We start from the raw sequence: 15,520 nt of genomic DNA on the forward strand, positions 1-15,520 counted from the left end.
AATTTGTTTACTAATATTATTTTATATTTTCGTAATATTAAAATTTTTAAACTATTTATAATACTAAATTAATAAATTTAAACAAAATTTTAAACCAGTTATAATAATTTATCACAAATTAATATTAAATAAATATAATATCAATACCAAATTTATCACAAATTGATATTAAATAAATATAATATTAAAACAAACTCTAGAAAATGATTATCACATATTATAATATCCTTCAAATAATATTCATCAATAATTCTATCGGTCAAAAATAGTTTCGAAATTTATGTTAACAAAATTTGTAACATTTATATTAAGTTATTTGTTAAAAAAAAATTAAAATAAATTTTCAATAAAAATTAACAACATAATTTTAATATACCATTCAATATTAAAGTAGTTATTTATTTCGAATTTGTTTACACAATATGCTATATATATATATATATATATATATATATATATATATATATATATATAATTTCAATTTAAAATTAAATTTAAATTAGTAAATTCTCTTTCAAAATATAATAAAAAAACTTTTAACGCTTTGTAATTTATTCAATTATATATTCTCTCCTCAATTTTATTATAATATTATTTTATTTTAATAATTTTTAAATGTTTGAATTTTTATTTGTTTTATAATTTTTACATTTATAATTTTTTTTAATTATAATCTACTTTTATTATAACTTACTTAACTTTCACTTTGCTATTTTTATTATATTCTTTTTTTATATATAAATAAATGATTTTTCCTTTATATTTTTTTCATTATTTATATTATAATTTATTATTATTTTTTTCATATTTTTATTTTTTAATTTTTATTATATCAATTTATTTCTTAATTTATTTTTTAAACTCTTTTTTTTTTAATGTTTCCTCTTTTGCATTTTCATTCTTTTATTCCTTTCTTTTATTTATACTTTTTCATTCATATATATATTTCTTAACTTAGGTTTTTTCTCCTTTTCACTTATCTTTTTATTTTTCTCTCTCAAAGGCCACACAACCTATCATTAAGCAATCGTAAATCAATAATGAGAACATAGATCATTGACTGCTATCCACAAATGTGGACTACCTCATCACCATTATTCAAAGAAAATCATGCCATGTGAACTAGATCATGTGTGGCCCCTAATATGCCACATTTTCACTTTGCTAGATTCTATGTCCCTAAACATGAACTTGTTTCTTTACATTTAAGGAAGAGGGAGGTGAGGTCTTACCCAATCAAAATTAATCTTAGATCTTCCTTCCCCAACAACAACAAAAAGCAATTTCAAAGTAAATATTATTTGCAAGAAAACCACTATCATAAAATGTCATCGCTATGTGCAATAATGGAGTCATGTGCTTTTAGGTGACTTCTAGCTTTATTTCCATACATAAGATCATATGTTGCCATTTAATTGATACCCGATGAAAGATTATTATTTTCATAACTTCAATTTTTTTATCGGCTTTTTTCAATTTATTGACTTGAATATAAAGATAGAGTATAAGCCCATCAAATGGAACATATTGAGAAAGTATAAAAACAAATTTTAATAAGTTATCTACTGAGATGATTCTAAAGCAAGATGAGCTAAAAATGAGGAATAGAACATGAGATTGATAGTGCACTGAATGATTTGAAGAGTAGGATATAAAAGAAGAAAAATGTCCTTCTTAAAAGATAGATGAACAATACAATATGATGTAAGAAGAGAAAGAAAATAGAAAATATAAAATATGCAAGGCAAAAGAAAATAAAAATATTATACAACTAACTTCATAGGCGTAGGAGATGAAAGTGCAAAACTATTTCAAGCCTTTCATAGACATGGGAATTAACGAGTAAAACTAATTTAAGCTTAGCATGCCACTAATACAACTAAGAATTTACTCATATGTTGAGATGTGAAACATGAAAATGGGAACAACAAAAAGACTTGTGGCAGGAAAGATATATGCCCAATGAAATGGGGATGTAGAAAACAAGTAACACAACTAAGAAATAACTCATATATATGTAGGTGCAAAACATGGAGATGGAGATACCAAAAGAACTAGTCATGGGAGGAAAGATTTATGCCTTATATGTGGAAATGGAGAGACAAAAATTGGGCAACACATTTGTAAATAAGAAATGTGATGAATTTGCATATGAGAGATTGAGAATCAATTGTTCAAGTAAATCTAGTGAAAGACACAACAAAGTAAGACATATTAAGAAATGCAACAATTATTGGTGAGAAAATGATGTAAAGAAGAAGGACATGGTTGAGAATAAAGACAATGATATCACTCTTTCATGCAAAGTGGGGACTATATTAAATTGGATAAGCCAAGTCTATGGTTGAGAATAAAACCAATGATAGAAATATGCAAAATGAAGGGGATTACATTAATTTGAGTAGGCCAAGTCTATGGTTGAGAATACAATCAATAATAGAAGTATGCAAAGTGAAAGATACTATATTAATTTAACTTGCCCTAAGTCCATGGTTGAGAATAAAATTGATGAAACAAAGAGGTTTGGATACAAATTGAAAGGGACTATATTAAATTTAGTAAGTTAAGTTTATGGTTGAGAATAAATTCAATATTACATATTGTTTTTAATGTAAAGTGAAGGGAACTATATTAAATTAAACAGAACAAGTTTATGATGGAGAATAAAATCAAAGATGCAAGTGGCATTTGATATAAAGTAGATGGGACTATGTTAAATTGATTAAGTCAAATCCATCACTAAAAATAAAATTAATGATATAAATAACTCTTAAAGCAAAATGAAAAAGATTATATTAAATTGAGTAAACCAAATCTATGATTTAAGATTTATCATTACACTATTAACTTTAATTATTACACTTTCTTATTTTACTCTTTTTTTTTAATAATAAAATATTTTTGTTATAATTTCTTACTCTACTTTTAAAAAAATAATAAAAAAAATTGCTAATAGTTAATTCTCATTTTTTAAATAATAAAGTATTTTTGCTAATTATTATTTTATTTAGTTATTCAATTATATGAATATTTGATTGTTAGGATATTTTTCAGTATTAATCATATCAGAGCTTTTTGTTGAGGCCTTTCGAACTATTAGTGTGGTTCATCATAAGACAAGATGCAAAATCAAATCATGGCAATGGATTAAATAACAAAGAGGAGAGCTATATGAATATTTTTTTAAATAAATTTATATTTGTGGACAACCATCTAATATGGTTTATCATCTAATATGGTTCATCATCAAGATAAGAAACAAAATCAAATTATGACAACAAATTAAATAACGATAAAAAAACTATATAAATATTTTAAAAATAAATTTATATTTATCTCTTTTGTTAATTTTCTATTAATCTTCATCTTTAATTTTTTTTTCCTTCAAATAAATATGAAATTAAAAAATTCCAATATTTTATAATTGCCTTTTTTACTGATCGATGTGAAGTTCTCGATTCAGTGCTTTAGTTATTCAGCAAGTGGTTTCTCCAAAGTTTGTAATAATGCATTTCTAATTGCCTTTTTTACTGATCGATGTGAAGTTCTCGATTCAGTGCTTTAGTTATTCAGCAAGTGGTTTCTCCAAAGTTTGTAATAATGCATTTCTAATTGCCTTTTTTACTGATCGATGTGAAGTTCTCGATTCAGTGCTTTAGTTATTCAGCAAGTGGTTTCTCCAAAGTTTGTAATAATGCATTTCTAAGATCTCCTAGCTTTTCGTAAACAACATTGATGGTGAATCTCCATCGCGGAAAAATTATTCTCTAATGACTCTTTAATTTTCCCTTTTTAACGTTAATTTTCCTTGATGTGACTAAAACCACTTAATATTTTCATGAGTTGGAAAACACTGTGGATAAAGTTGATTTTCATTGATGGGGCCGTTAATCAAATGGTACACATGCAGCACGGCATGAAGGGAAATCACACTAGCTTCTTATTTCCAAATTTATAATTATAAAAAGTGTTAAAAAAATGAAATAAAAATAATTATAATGTTAGTGATTTCAATCAAAGGTCCATTCAATATTTGACTCCTTGCCCTAAACAAACCACTCATAGTAACGAATAACAACTACTATTTAAATACAATCCGAAACTTTCAAACCAGTCACTATATAAATTAATAAATCCACCAACCTTAGTAACGACTATTATTTATTTACAATCCGAAACTTTCAAATCAATTAATAAATCTACCAACCTTAACGTTGATTGCGTATGTAAATAATAACAACTTTGAAGCGATATTTTTTCGTCAGCCATAACATTGATTGCGCATGAGAATTGACAGTAGAAAATAAACTATTTCCCCACATCAACAGCGAACCAATTATTCTTTTTTGCTTCATGGACCAAAATTCTCATAAATGTCGGTTATTAAATCTGCCAAAAATAGTCAGTTGGATAACATTTTCTGCTGAAACGTAATGGACCATCTCTCTGCATATTTTTAGAGAAAACAAAGATACACGCCATTCATTAATTTCCGACCAATAGAAAATCCATTCTCACAACAAAGAAAACACCAAATGCCGTACAAAATTTGGGAGAGGCCCTCCTTCCCTGCCTGCAATCAAGCTGAATCTCACCCACCCTTCTCACTCGCACCTTTTTATTTGCCGACACTATGAAAACGAACATTTGTCTACTGCACATGCTGTCTCGTTGCCCGCGGGACTCCATTTCTTTGTGACCCCTGAAGTAATCATATCGCCCATCACACCTAATTATTATTTTAATTGTAATAGTGATTGAAGCTGAGCTGTATTTTGGCAGATGGCGTTGCGGCGCCTGTATTCGAGAGTAAGTTAAATGTTTTTATTATACGAAAAAGATGGTTTACCAAAGATGAGAAAAGAAATGGGTTTGCCAAGTTTTTGTGGGATTTAGTTTTTATGGGGTGATTGGTTTGAATTTTAAATAAAGGGAAAAAGGTAAGAGGATAAATTAAATTTAAATTTAAAATAAGTTACTGAAAGTAGAAGTAAGTGATAATATAGGCTGGAGTTATGCTAGGTTTTTTTACCTGTCAAAAAATATATGGACTTAGAGTATGTTTTAAAACTATTTTTGCTTGGTTAAAGAGCTTATCTTTTTCGGACGATGTAAGGAAACATGCTGACCACTCAAAACTTATTATAAGTTTTCCCAATATGAAAAAAAAAATTTGGCAATATTAAAAATTATATAACTAATATAGTCATATAAATTAAATGACAGGTAATATAAATGATTTAAAAATATCATTTATTCTTAGATTTAAATCTCAAATCTCAGATAAAGAGTGAAGGGTAATAATCAGTGATAAGATAAAAAGTAAACTCAAATCTAAAACAAATAATTGAAAATTAAAATAAGTAACAACAAAAAAAAATACTATAATAACATTATATCACAAACCTAATTATATAAATTAAATAATTGAATAATTGAAGTGATTTAAAAATTTTCACTCCCACTTAACAATAAACTCTTACTGACCAAAAAAAAATTGATATGCAAATAATAACCATTAAATAAAAAAATTTATAATATCTTTTTTAGAATTAAACAACCGGTTTTTTCATAATTTTAAAATAAAAATTCCATTTCAGGTTATAATGCGAGTGATTCAAAAGTTTTTACTTATTCTGCCATACAGATAACAATGAACTCTCATGCCCTATATATATAAATGAGAATAAAAATATATATATAAATGAGAATAATAAGAAATTTTTAATTTTTAATGAAAATGTTATCATAGGGACAGTTTTACTACACTAATTTAGTAATTTTTTTTTGTGGGGATGAATTTAATTGTAAAATGAATAAACTCTTACTGACCAAAAAATTGATATGCAAATAATAACCATTAAAAAAAAAATTATAATATTTTTTTCCTAATTAGACAACGCGTTTTTTCATGAACTTCTTTGTAAATTTTTAAAATAAAAATTCCATTTCAGGTTATGATGCGAGTGATTTAAAAGCTTTTACTGATTCTTCAGTACAGTTAACAATGAATTCTCAGGGCATATATATATATATAAATGAGAATTATATTTATATATATATATGAGAATAATGAGAAATTTATAATTTTTAATGAAATTGTTATCATGGGTACAATTTTACTACACTAATTTAGGAATTTTTTGTGTATATGAATTTAATTGTGAAATCAGAATGTATCGTTTAGTACATTAGTGTAATTCAATCGTGAAATCAGAATGTATTGTTGTAATTGGTTTAATGAGAATTTTTAATAAAATAAAAATATTTTTTTTAAAAATGTATTGTAATTTTTTTTTATTTATTTTAAGTTATTTGTTTAATGAAATTATTGAAATTATAGATTTGAATTTATGCATTTTAAATATTTTGGAATTTTTATGATATTTAATCTATTTATATATTCAAAAATACAATTTAAATAAAGTGATAATTATAATATTTCTTAAAAATTGTATGAGCACAGTTTTTAAAGTTTTATGGCTAAAGAAGGTCTTATTTTTATTAGAAGTATTAGATATATATATATTATATATATATATATATATAATTGTGATTAAATTTATTGAAGTACTTGCATTTTATATAGGGATTTGTGATTTCTTGTGTTTTTTAATAACTCGACACAAAATATTTCATTGATAAAAAAAAGTGTTTACAAAGAGTACATAAAGATAACTGGCTTCATATGAAAGTTTACAAAATTCTTAATTTGAGCCATTTGGAACCCATACCCATTGGATCTTTTTCCTCTCACAGAACTTGACTTTAATCTCCTTTAACAACATCAAAATATATGTTACCCCTGCAACTCTAGAAACATACACGTAGCACAAGAACAAGTCACTGGAGTACAAAAGGAAGCAAACAAAAACCCACATAGAGAGTACAAAAAAACCAAAGGAAAAACCATGAGGGAAAGAAGAGAGGCTTTCACATTTGCCATGAGGACGCTAGTAAGCCTTCAAGCCAAAATTATACAAGCAAACTAAGAAGGACCAAAATTCAGAGATACTGGAGAGCGATTGGAGAACGAGCGATTGGAGAGTTGATAACTTAGTCAGAGATAACTACCGGGGACATAGGAGCCCCATTCATTGAAGGAGCAGTGGGAATAGATGGTGTAGAGTTTACCGTTGGAACAATTGGTGCAATGTCGACCAGTTGAGTGTTGAGCACTACTGCAGTGTTAGAAACATTTCTTGAATCAAAATTTGAATCTGACACAACGTACTTCTCCACCCTTTGTAGACATATTAGAATATCATATAAATAATATCATATGCTTTTGAGAAGACCTTTCAAATCCTCTTATCCTACAAATATCCTATAGTGGTCCACTTGTTTGTCCCGGATGACCAAACGAAGTAGATAATCTAACTGGTGGTAGACTGTAATAGAATGTAGAAAGTGCAATTTTCTTTTATGAAGTTTGTCAGGGTTTGGAATCCAATTGAATTATGAGTTACCCACCTCAGAGTCTGAAAAATAAGCTTTGTCTCCAAGTTCTCGTGACTCAAGTTGTCTAATCTCCCTTCTCACTTGCAGTGGGATTATGTCAAACAAAGCCGCCATAGAATTCCACCCAAACAAACACCTGTTGGCATTATGATACAGGGGTTGTCCTTGATGGCAACTCACTTAGAGGTATGATACATGTGGCAACTCAATCAGATGATAGATCATAGTACAGCAGGTCAAGAGAGAGGTATACGCATGTTAACCTTGATGAAACTGTGTATACACGCGGATGAGCAGAACAGAAGACGCGTATACGTACACACGTAGGTTCAATGAAGGAAAGGTGTGTACATGTCGGAAAACTAAGTTTTGGTCCATGGTATTTTGGTATTGGTCCATGGTATTTGGTCCGAAGTGTTGACCCCAAGTATTGGGTCCAAGGTATTGGTTCTAAGTGGTTTTGGACCATGGTATTGAAAGAGGCCTAAACCTATATAAGGAGAAGATCATTAGGCCAAGGGGGAGGTGTGCAAGTGATGAATATCTGATGAAGTGTGAGATCTAGTATGCTGGTTATGGGTTTGTGATGCTTTGCTTGATCTGAACCAAGGATGCACCTATGCGGTTGATGATGGATGATGGATTAGGATCATAAGGCTTGGAATGTATTATCATTATGTGGTTTGATCATGGATAGACTAGATCTAAATTATTGACGCATGTTTTATTGTATAAACGTTATGATCTGGGTATGACTAATGTTTGGAATGGCTACAAAGTTATGAGTAAATATTTTCATATTTGTACACCGGTTGGCTTTGGTAAAAGAGTGTGTACACGCTGGTTTGGTTCATCATAGTAGCGTATACATAGAGAGATATGATATTTGAAGTTGCAGTTGGATCTGGTTATTGTTGCAGAGTTATGTGTTCTGGTTACTGTGTTTTGATGACAGGGTTTCAGTGATTCAGTATTGGGTGATTTAGAGATTGACGATGCAGGTGTAGTTGATGATTGTATTGCAATAGTGATTGTTTTGTATTTATGGATCAAGTCTGAAAATTTATGAAACATGGTCCCTGGAAGAAAAGAGAAGGTAGTAGCCTTCTGTAGGTCGGCGCCTACATACTAGTAAATGGATCGGCTAGTACAAGAGCTAGGGGGTTGGAGCTCCCTTCCAGCAAAAACTGGAAAACAAGAGAAGGTAGTAGCCTTCTGCAGGTGGGTGCATGCGTACTGGTATGAGTCTGTGCCAGTATAAGATTGTAAACAAGTTTTTCTTATATTAAAGAAAACAACAGCAGGTGGTTTTTGTCCCGCATTGGGTTTCCACCTTATATCATGGTGTTCATGTGTGCTTCTTATGTGTGATGATCTGTTCTGTTTTATTGCACTTCTTATGTGTGATGATCTGTTCTGTTTTACTGCACCTGTTTACTATTTATATGGTTAATAATGTTCTGTTGCACTCATTAAAGATCAACTCACTGAATCAGAGGTTTACTGGATATACGCTTGTTTCATTAAACACAATTGTGTATACACGCGGGTTTCCTTAACTGAAGTAGCGTATATGAATCTAAATATGGAAATGAAAAAGTGTTTGATTTGATAATACTAATTCACCCCCACCCCGCCCTCTCAGTATTATTTCCAACAACACCTGGATTGAGAACTAGACCTACTACTAGAACCTCGCCTACGACTTGCCATACTTTGTCGAGGTGGCATAATTGGTCGGAAAGGTGCACTAGAAGGGCAATGTAACTTCACTGCAATATTGCCTTGAGGGTTTTGCAACAAATGCGGGACCAATTTGACAAGGAGTAAATGTGAGGTATTTCAATAAAGGGCTATATCATCAGCATAATAGGAAATGCACCAGGGTGGGAAAACCCATACCTGCCAAAGGCTCTTTTCACCACAATTTCAAAGGCGGTAAAAACTTGACACAACTAGGATGATTAAACACAGTTTCAACTGCCAAAACACTTTGAGGTCAACGAGTGTCGTAACCAAGAAAGGGAAGGAAAAGGAAATAGTGATGTGAGGGACCAATGTGCATGAGGAGGAGGGAAAACTAGAAACGATAATTATGCAAGTGTTATACCATATCAACGACAAATCCTGTGAAAACATGAACAAAAGACAAGACTCCCCAAATCGACATCTTGGGAAACAGAGTAAACCCCTTAGTAATTTTAGGGAAGCAAAGAACAAGACACCAGTAAAACTAGATAGAGAAATTAGCCAGGTACCAAACCCCACACACCAATACTTGACAGTTGAAAGAGATACCTGGGAAATCAAGACCTTGAAGCATTGATGAAGGTAACACAACCACCAGTTCAAAAATTACTCCGAAGGCTGCACTATGCAAGAATAGAATGAAAAACATTGACTACAAAATCTTTGCAAATAGATGTAATCTTTGTCCTCATAACCTTCCCTCCATTGAAAATGGATGAATGACTATCAAATCACAGAATCGGTTATGCCAAGCATGAGAGAACAATACAACACAAAAGACCTTACAATATTACATACCTCCTTGCAGGATATTACGTACCAGCGCCACCCCTTGCATGACCGAAGCCATTTATAATCACACGAAGAAGAGATGTCGCATGCCTTTGAAGGACCATTATGCTGTCAGGAAAGGACCAAGGTAGGACATGTGTGTAATGCAGCACACAACTTATATTGCGAGGAGCCATTAATGGCTTGCAGGCATACTTCCTTCTCTCACATGGTTAATCCTATCAAAGAAATTAAGGCAAAACCTTTGAGGATTGAGCAAACCATAAGCAATGCATAGAACATAAACCAAAAATTATACTCATCTCCCACCACCTTCGCACTTGGAATAGGGATCGTCGCTGAACCATATATCACCATTTTAATCTTGCCTTTTCTTACATGTTACATCGTCGAGGGGACACCTGGTAGTGGTCATCCACATGCTCTAGATCATTCCATGATATGATGTCTGTTGATGTGGTGGCTAACACCCCCATCAGGGATTGTGATTACTTGTGTTATTAAAAAGTTCTTTAATCTTATAATTTAAATTGTTGCCACACATACGCTTTAGTATAAATTAAATGGCTAGTAAACACTTTCGTATAAATTAAATGACTAGTAAACCATGGGTAGTAAACAACTGTAAGCATCAAGTAGTTAAAATGATGAATATGGCGGTCTCCATCTTTATGGGGCAACTTTTGAAATCAAAATATTTGGAATAAAATTAAATTTTTGATTTATAATTTTTTTTTTTTTTGGGTAAAGTTGTGATTTCTTAAAAAAAAAATATTTTTAATGCATAAAAATATAAAGTGTCCTGAAAAATCATTAAAACACTTGGATTTTGTAGATTAAACTCTTTAGGACACTCAATTGTGCGAATAACATAACTAAAACTTAAAATCCTAAAAATATCCCTACTAAATTCCAGATAAAACTCGTTAGGACACTCAATTGTGCAAATAACATAACTAAAACTTAAAATCCTAAAAATATCCCTACTAAATTCTAGATAAAATCCTAAAAATATCCCTACTAAATTCTAGATAAAACTCGTTAGGACACTCAATTGTGCAAATAACATAACTAAAACTTAAAATCCTATAAATATCCCTACTAAATTCCAGATAAAATTAACTAAAAAATCTCCTCGGAAAAAGAAAAGGAAATAGAACATGTCATACCGCACTTTCAAAAATTTATCCAAATCCGTTAGGCTTATTTGTTAAACTTTGCAAGTAACACATCTAAAACTTAAAATCATAACTAAAACCTGAAGTCCTAAAATACCCGTACCAAATTTAAGATAAAATTGAAGCATGTGATACAACACTTCAAAAATTTATTCAGAACAGTTTCGTGAATTTGTTTTTCTTCATGATGAGATTGGAAAAGCGTGGTCGTTTCAACGATTTTTTTAACCCTTTTTCTTGACGGTAAAATTAAAAAAGAACATTTGTCGACGGTTTTCTGTTTGGGCCATCACCAACTGAAAGTCTGAAACAGCAAAACACAGTACACCATTACGGCATGATATCCACATATCTACCAGACTCCAGTGCAGCCAGCTTGTAAACAGCAAAATATTCAACAAACTTTTTCTTCCCCTGGCACAATGGCCGAAGCCGACATGTGTCAGTCTGGGCTACAAGCCGGACACATGCAAAAATACAGAAGCTTCATCTTCTGCCAAATTTAGGGACAAATATTGTTTATAACCCAGGGATTCACCGGCGGAGACAACAGTCAAAACTGCAGGTTCCGAGATCTCAAGGTTGATGACTGTTAAATAACATTTGGCAGGGATATTTCGTGGCAATTGACGGATTTCGGAGCTCTCGAGCTGGGGTTAGACATGTGGAGGGGTTTTATGGACCTCTGTACGAAATTACATTTTCATTGTTAACTGTGTGAAAGCTAAGTTTTGTATTAAAAGACTTGCCTTCAAATGACAGGAATTAAAGCTGATGATCCAACTGCAACTTGCTGAAACTTGTGCAGGTTACTGAATTTGAGTTCGAGTTCAGTAACTTGGTTATCCAATGCCGCGTCCGGCAGCAGTGGATCGGTCTTGTGAGGCGAGTAAGACTTTAATTAATATGCATTTATGATGAAATCGGGGTTTAAACAAACGTGAAATTTTGACTCTTGACTGTTGGACGGAACAGGAATCGAACCCGAGACTGGAAAGTCGAGCGGATGGCTATTCACGGCGTCCACACTCGGAATTGCCTCACACGTGCGAGAGTCGGTGTTCGAGTTTCCTCCCAAGATTCGCTTTCGAGGCTCGGACAAACGGCAGGCCGTTCGTATTTCACGGTAACCATTAAAATCTCCTGACTGAGGTGTGGCATTTAATTTCGGCGTTAAAATCTGAAACGTGTAATTTGCCAACAACAGATGCCGTGTTGAAAACCAATAACAAGCGGCTTTGGTTCCACGCTTCACTTTTATGTTAGCTGTGGCATTCGCTTCTGCAGAGGAAGGCGAGCCTCCATTGAATTTGATATGCGGTTAGTGCTCAACAGAATCCGTTTCTTGCGCTTTATCAATTATTTGACGGAATAAATAAAGGTAAAGGAAAGATTTCAGAGTGGACGACAGCAAGACCCTGCAGTACCCTGGTAAGCTTATCTAACCGCGGTTAGTTCATTGTGAAGAGCTAGCTAAAAGAAAAAAATCTCGTTGTGCGTCGTGGGCCCATGGTGCACTCGTAATCGAAAGCTTCTAGGATCCGAATTTTTAACTTTGACAGAATACACGAGCCCGTGACTTCCATCGTGAGGAATTTTTTTGACTAAGGCATATACAGTTATTTCAATTCAACTCAAGTAGCGAGGTAATTTTATGGTGGACATAAAATTTGTTTAGATACTTTAATTAATTCTACTTTAATTAATTCTATATATATTTTTGAGAGATTGGAGATTTTAATTATTAGTGTAATTTATGTGATTTGTCTAATGTTTCAAAGGGTAACTCTATTCATATTTTAGCACTATGTAATATGTGTGATTCCATCGATATTTTAGCACTGTGTAATATATGTGATCTGAATGGTGACTCCATCCATATATCTTAGTATTGTGTAATATGTGTGATCGGTGACTCCATCTATATCTTTGATCCGTGTAATGTTTTAGATGGTGACTCCATCCATATCTTAGCAGAGTGTAATATGTGTGATCCCTGTATCTTAGCAGTGTGTAATATGTGTGATCTATCCAATGTTTTAGATGGCGGGTCCATCCACATATCTTAGCACTGTTAATATGTGTGATCGTCCAATGTTTCAGATGGTGCCTCCATCCATATCTTTGATCCACCTAATGTTTCAGATGGTGACTCCATCCATATCTTAGCAGTGTGTAATATGTGTGATCCATGTATCTTAGCAGTGTGTAATATGTGTGATCCGTCCAATATTTCAGATGACAACTCCATCCACATATCTTAGCACTGTGTAATATGTGTGATCTGTCCAATATTTCGGATGCTGGCTTCATCTATATCTTAAAAAATATAAATAGAATCACCATTCAAAACATTAAACAAATCACACAATACTATTAACAATCTATACTTCTTTTTCATTCACATAAACTAAGAAAAGCCCAAATATAACTTTGATTAGGAAATAAGCCTTAAAACTTATAAAGAAAAACCCAAACATAACTCTACTCTAGAAAATAAACCTTAAAACTTATAAAGAAAAGCCCAAACATAACTCTACTCTAGAAAATAAACCTTAAAACTTATAAAGAGCAAAACACCACACGCAACTTTTAGAACTATTTTCATTTTTTTGGTTACATTATAAACTATTAAAATAATAATAATAAAAAACTGTATATAAATTAAAAAAACATGAAGATAATAAATATATTATAATAACGATATTAAAAAGCTGTATTGATAGGAAAGTGTGTGACCTCGCGTATAAGAAATTTTGTGGATTCACACGTGCTTTCCTCTTTATGAAAAGTTATGTACGATGCTCATAGGATCCTTGTGTTGAGAAATTCTCATAGGAAAATGTTACACACTTAGAATTAGCAATACTTATGATTAAGTGTAAGGTTGGTTGAATGCTTGGCATTGGATTCTAGTTTTGGAAAGAAAGTAACATAATGACTGTGAACGCTTGTAAAACTGCATTTTTGCACATTTCACTTCTTCACCGACCTGCCCACCATGGTGGGATGGAAACCACTATACGAAAAGAAGTAATATCTTTTATGCTCCTTTATGAAAGGCAAAATAAAGCAAATCCAAGGAGGGGCCCACTCTAGAAGTGGTGGTGATGCTCTGCAATGAATAGTAGGAGGTGTTGAGATATGTAAAACGAAGTATCAACGACATTGTTGTACCCTATGTTTAGTTAGATAGCGTATGTTTAGTTGGATATTCAATTTAATGATGTATTGGTTTTATAATTAATTTGATTTTATAAATTTAAATTTAAAAATTATTTATACACTGTTAAAACTATTATGTACAAATATTGAGTAAAGTTGATTAAAAATATTATTAACAAATATTCAGTAAAGTTGATAATTAGGTTTATTTAAATGTTTTATTTAGGGTGAAATTAATTTTAATAAATAATTTTGTTGTTTTAATAATTTTATTAAAATGGTTTATAAGTTTATTGTATTAGATAATTTATGGTATTTGTTTATGGTTTTTAAATAAGAAAGTTTATTAAATGGTTTAGGATAATTTATTGTAAGAAATTTTACTAGTTCGAATGTCTGTAAAGGTTTAGGTGGGTGTTGAGATAATTTTTGTTTTTTGTTTTATAAGAATGCGTTTTTCTTGGAAACCTTGTTGTCAATGTGAACTTTGAGTGGGTCTAATGCTTAAAAACATGTGATTCTTGAGAGGTTATAGGTTAAACTCCAAAGGGTATAGAGTATGTTTATCCTCAATCTCATAACAAGAGGCTCTCATACACCACTTTAGTGTTTGGCTTGACAAAGACCTTAAACATTATTATTATAGGATTTGTTTGATTCTTGAGAGGTTATAGGTTAAACTCCAAAGGGTATAGAGTATGTTTATCCTCAATCTCATAACAAGAGGCTCTCATACACCACTTTGGTGTTTGGGTTGACAAAGACCTTAAACATTATTATTATAGGATTTGTTTGCAATTAGTGTAAGGAGAGTATTTTGCAAATTGTATCATGGGTCCATAATATGTGGACTATAAACTCATCATAAATTAAATGAACAATAAACTCAACTCATTTTATTATTATTTTAAGTTTAAAAAAATCATTGTTTGAGAAGTGATTTCTTTTAGAACATGTTAAGGACTAATCACATAATCAATCTTTTTGATCGACGTTGCAAACCATCTAATGTGCTTCCGTTCATCCTCCTCAAGATAGATGAAAAACCCTAAAATTAAATAGTTCCACTTATTAAAAAATCCATTAAGTTATTGGTGAATAATATTTATAATTTATATTTTTTTAATAGTGTATAAAAATAAGAAAAATAATTTTAATTGATTTATATATAGGTT

Source organism: Pinus tabuliformis, chromosome 3_1 (genome assembly GCF_031772625.1).
Source record: "Pinus tabuliformis cultivar Carrire ecotype Pingquan chromosome 3_1, CPIR1, whole genome shotgun sequence".
NCBI classification, from domain to species: Eukaryota; Viridiplantae; Streptophyta; class Pinopsida; order Pinales; family Pinaceae; genus Pinus; species Pinus tabuliformis.